A 6,136-nucleotide genomic window follows, 5' to 3' on the forward strand; every position below is an offset into this window, starting at 1 on the left:
GGAGTTATTTAGGTGTTGCCTTACCGGAAGTGACAAACCGGAAACCGTAGAAATTGACAAGCCACGGAACTTACGGGCCCTAGTTTCTAATTCCCCCGCATTAGACACGCCTTGACTAGGAATCACGTAGTCTAAGTGCTTCATGGGTCGGTCCTACTACACTTGGTCGTCTTTGCAAGAGTAAACTATTATCCGTATACATTTAGAGTCATTATTTATCATGGTTATAACTTATCATATTCATCCCACTTCATAGAGTTTTAGCTACATAAATCTGTGTCGCCAATAGTGAGGAATAGTGTGTAGTTGTGTCTTACTTAACCCCAAAGTAATTACCGCTTAAATAACATACGAAACCGAGTCGTCTAATACTTGTAGTTATAAATCCCGTGGATTCGATACCCGGTCTTAACCGGATTATTACTTGATACGACGGGGTACACTTGCCCCTAAGTAGTGACGTCTAGTAGATATAAAGCACTTAGAAAGACCACATCCATATTCGTATCGCAATCATCGTAATATACATTTTGTCGTAGAAAAGCACTACTAGCGATACGTCCATCAAGTTTTTGGCGTCGTTGCCGGGGATTTATAATTTCCTACAATATTAGACAAAAACGTTTCATTGTTAGTTTAAGCATCCCTTTTGTATAAATTGTTTATATATACTCTTACTAACGTTATTCTTTCTTGTTGATAACCTTTTATACTTCTTTTTACTTTATGCACACCCGATCGAAAAGTGATTCTCTTATTCCTATTGATCTTGAAATTGAACGTACTCTTTGTAGGATTCGAAAAGAGAGAATGGAAAATCTCAATGATGAAGCTAACCAGCCCGAGCTCAAACAAAGGGTGCCGGAACAACCTGTGAATAACGACCGTAATGGTGAAGGCAACGACACGCGTTCGATATTGGAGATTCTTGCTCCACATCGTCCTCAAAACCACCACAGAATCGTTGCCCCCACCATTCCGGCTGACACATTTGAAATAAAGACTAGCATGATCCAATTAATCCAACAATTCGGTCAATTCGGAGGGGAACCCCATGAAAACCCTAACGAACACCTTGATAAATTTCTTATGTGTGCCGAAACTTCACGGCAAAATAATGTTCCAGTTGAGGCCGTCCAACTAAAACTATTTCCTTTTTCTTTGACAGGACAGGCATTGGAATGGTTGCACTCGTTAGAGGTGGGATCAATCACATCATGGAAGGAACTCGAGAAGGAATTCCTATCTTACTACTTCCCGCCCTCTAAAACGGTTAAATTGAGAAAAGATATCACTTCCTTTCGGCAACTTAGATATGAAGCCCTCCACTCAGCTTGGGCTAGGTTCCGAAAGCTGCTCCGAAGCTGTCCCCATCACGATATCCCTAAGCATGATTTAGTAAGTACTTTTTATCATGGTCTAACACCGACTAATCGTGCAACCGTTGATTCCGCTGCAGGTGGGGATCTATTTCGGAAGTCAGCTAGTGAGGCCTACGAGCTCATTCACGAGCTCGCAAGGAAAAGTGTGCAATGGCAAGAGGATCGGCTTGCCGGCCCATCGCGGCACCAGACATTCGCTGTGGAGAAAGAGGCCCCGAAAAGCTCCATAGCTGAAATGAACAAGAAGCTTGACTCGTTGATCGCCCAATTAAGCCTCAATAAAAGTGTGCAGGTCCTGATGTGCACTCACTGTGGTGGAGACCATGATGCGTTTAATTGCCAAATCGGTAGCCCCTTCGCCGGCGATGCCGAAAACGTAAGTTATATAGGAGGTAACCAAAGGTATAATTCCCATCCAAACTCCTATTCTCACCACAATAATAATAATAATAACAGCGGATGGAGGCCTCGGTACCAACACCCAAACTTATCATATGGCAACAATAATAACGTGTTGAGGCCCCCATCCGGCTTTGAGCAAGAATTTCGGGAAAACGGGCTCGGGCAATCACAAGCCGCGCCCGATAATCGAAACGCTCCACCTTCCAACAATGTACATGACCAATCGGTCACGTCCTTGTTGAAGGACATATTAACTCGTCTTTCCGATAGCGAAGTGTTTTGTAGGGATCTTAGCCGCCAGGTGGCCCACCTAAACCGTCAACAACAAGAAAGGCCACTAGGAACCCTCCCGACGAACACTGAACAAAATCCGCGGGGTAAGAATAGGGAATCCGGACAAGTAATAACGCTCCTCAACAATAGGAGTTCGGACCCGTCAAGCTCCAACGCGGACGTCTTGCAATAAGCCGCCATATAAGAAAGTCGAGCTACTTCGACTTAAAACGTAGCGTCGGTTTGAATTCCTCGAACCATTTATCTATATGTATTATAAATGTTATCTCCTTTCTTTATTTTACATTATTGTCTTCATCTTTACTTTATTTTATTTTCTCCTTTTTCCTTTTATTTTCTTAAAATCAAAAGAAAAACAAATCCAACATTAATCCAAAATCTTAAAATACGCGGGGCGTACAACCCATTGCGCCCCGCGTAGTTGTGTGTCTGCCCCTTTTTACTTAATAAAGGACACACTACGCGCGGCGTATCTGAATTTGCGCCCCACGTACGCTTCCCCTAAAACAAGCTCTTTTTAATAAATGCCACGTAGAGGACACGCGGGGCGTACCCCAGGGTACGCCGCGCGTATCCTCGGGGAGTTGTGAATCACAACTCCCCATGGCAACTCCCCATCACCCAAACTTCCCATCACTCCTCTTCCCTATACACCTTTTCCACTTCCACACTCCACCTCCTCTTCCACCCAATCAAACTCCATCATTTCAAATTTAAATCTTTAACTTCCCTCCATAATAAATTTTCATTAACTACCCCCTTAATTACAAATTAATAAAAAAATCAAACACTCATAAATAAAACATAAAAAGCACAAAATAATTAAACACTCATAAATCCAAATATCAAAAAAATCAGAAAATTACCAAAAAAACCACAAAAATCCTTCACCTTTCGTCCGTTTACGCGGGGCGTAACCCCATTTACGCCCCGCGTTCCTGCCCTTTTTGTCATAAAAAAGGGGCATGAGGTCCGATACGCGTGGCGTAGCCCTGTTTACGCCGCGCGTATCTCACCGTTTTTGGGTAAAATAAACATCAGGGGGAGGGATACGCGTGGCGTGGCCCCCTCACGCCCCGCGTACCCCTCTGGGAATCCGAGCTTTGCTTGGATTCCCCACTTCTCCCCTATATATATCTCTTCTTTCCCTTTCTTCTTCCCTCACTATTATCTCAACTTTATCCCAACCTCCTCCCACCTTCTCTCAACCCTTCCCCATTCCTCACTATTGCCATGGCAAGGAAGAGAGCTGCCATTAACACCCCCTTAGACCACCAAATGCAAGCCCGACGAGCTCGCTCCACCCGCTCCACCCAAAACCAACGACCACCGTCACCCGACCGGGAGGAAACACCCCCGCTCACCCACCAATATCGGGCTCCTTTTCACCTTCTCACCGAGGAGGAAGCCCAACGGTACGAAGATCTTTGTGCGGCCACGGTCCAAGAGCTTCCGTACATCCCTCATAGCGTGCTTGATCAACACGATCTTGGCACACCTTTTGAAGCTCGTCTCCGTGCCCTCGGATGGTACGACATCTACCATAAACAATACCATGTGTACCCCTCCTTGGTCATCGAGTTCTTCACCTCCCTCACCTCCAACAATGTGCCCGGGGCCGCACTCTTCAACTTTCGCCTCCACAACCGCCCCTTCACCATTGACACTCAATGGCTTCGCACCCACTTCACTCATCAAGCGGAACCTAGCGTCGCCCATTGGCCCGACGGTGTCTCCGCCCCCGAATTCTGGACCTCCATTACCGGGTCTAATGACTATCACGTATCCAACCTCCACCCGGCCAGTATTCGTGACCCCATTCTCTAGTTGCTTCATCGCTTCATCTCCTTCTACTTCACGAGGAAATCCGAGTCCACCAAGGTCAACAAACATGAACTGTTGGCCCTCTACTGTTGTGCCAACGGGCTCACATACGACCTCGCCTACCACGTGGCTGTCCATCTTTGCGCCACACCCATCCGAAAACGGGCCAAGCTCGGGTTCGGCCACCTCATCACCATTTTCGCTCTCTCCAAACTCGGCTCCGACACCGTTGAGCGCCTCCCACGCCTTATGCCTCGGCCTTTGGACAAAAATGCATTTAAAACCTTGAACCGTCCAACTTCCGGCCCGGGCGAGACTTCGGGGGCAGCCCACTCCGATGCGGAAGGGGATTCGGACTCGGATATGGGTCTCAATTTTAGCCCTCCACCTCTTCACGACTTCAATGCCCTTTACGCTCGGTTGGATATCTTGGAGGATAACCAACGTCGTGATCGGGCCCACTTTGACACACACTTCGACACCATTGAGGCCCAACAACGTGAGGACCGGGCCCATATCGACTCTCGTTTCGATACTCTCACCGCTTCCTTCGCCTCCTACTTCAACCTCCATGGCAATCCACCTCCACCGCAACCATAATTTCCGTTTCTTTTCTTTTCATGTTTTCTTTAGTTTCTTTTTTTTAATGATGTTTTTATTATTTCCTGTGTTGTTTTTATGTTTGTAATGTAGGATGGTCTTTTTAATTAAAATTGTTAAGTTCCGTTTGTGTTTTGTGCTTTCGTTCTTTTCATTTTATTGTTTAAAGAATAACACTACGCAGGGCGTACCCCATGGCACACCCCGCGTACCCCTCATTTTCATGCGTAAAAAAGTTCAGAAACTCAAACACGCGGGGCGTCTTCTTCTTGCGCTCCGCGTCTTTGAGTCTCTGACTCCAAAAACCATAAAAACAACAACTTACGCGGGGCGCCTCCGCCATTCCGCCCCGCGTACTTGAGTCTCTGCCCAAATAAAGGATTTAAACGCCACCCTACGCGGAGCGCCCTGTTAGGGATTATTGCCAGTTAATCAACTGTAGCGCATCGGAATTGCGGTTTAAAATTTATTTCTAATCCCTTATAGCTGGATCTTTGTCCGTTAACCATTGATTGAATAAAACCTTTTGATCCGTTTAAGGATATAAACATACCCGGACTGTCTCTTCTAGAGACGGCTGAAGAATCCACAAGGTAGTAAGATCTCCGTAGTCAGGTGCACGAACAGCTATTGAGCCAGAACCGGTGCTAGCCGAAGAACGGAGGAAGAACTGGAGAGATTGAGTAATTTTACCAAAAACAAAACCCACTCTCTCAAAATGGTGGTTATGTCGAAAATCAAAATTGATTTTCTTCTATGGCTGCAGAATACATGTAGTGATTGATTAGGTTATTTTAGGTTTTAGGCTTTTAATTATATATAGTGTAGTTATTTCTAAACCTAATTGGTTTAGGGTTAATTGGTTAATTACAAAACTAATCTAATCCTAACATAATCACTTAAATAAATACCAATAGTATTTATTCTATGCAATTAGTTACAAGTAGATTAAATTTAATTACCCCAATTAAATAAACAACACTAATTAATAAATTGACGTATTAGTTTGATTAATTATTCACGAATGTAATTTTATTAATTTACAAATTAATTAATTACATCCCATAAACTAATTAACCAATTAAATACTCAACGCCTAAATCTATTAATCAATTACTGTTAAGCCCAAAATATACCTAAAATATCCTATATAAATACGTTAAATTTACATTAAAATCATGCTAATTATATTCATTTAGAATACTTTTACGTCTTTATTTACTTCTTTGATGCAAGGTACCTAAATATTTGGTAAAATCCAAATAGGAGCAAAAACGGAGCTAAAACAGAGCTAAAATGGACGAAAAACCTTAAAAACGTACCGAGAATGCATATCAGTCAGAAGAACGCTCGAGGAGGACGAAAAGCAGTCGAGAGACAGGGAGAACATCTCTCTGGCGCGACTGAGATTCTCATAATCTCAGTCGCGACCTACGGAAGCCAGATCGGGGGAAAATGAAGTTTTCAAGCTCGCCCCTATATCCCCTGTCGCGACTGAGATTTTCAGAATCTCAGTCGCGACAGCGAACCTCCCTGCACACAAAACACATGTTTAAATTCGGAAAAACGCGTCTGTAGACACCGAGCCAGAGGACCTGTGACGAAAACCTGAAACAAGATGGTCGAAGTGATTG

The sequence above is a fragment of the Euphorbia lathyris genome, chromosome 9 (genome assembly GCF_963576675.1).
Source record: "Euphorbia lathyris chromosome 9, ddEupLath1.1, whole genome shotgun sequence".
In the NCBI taxonomy this organism is placed as follows: Eukaryota; Viridiplantae; Streptophyta; class Magnoliopsida; order Malpighiales; family Euphorbiaceae; genus Euphorbia; species Euphorbia lathyris.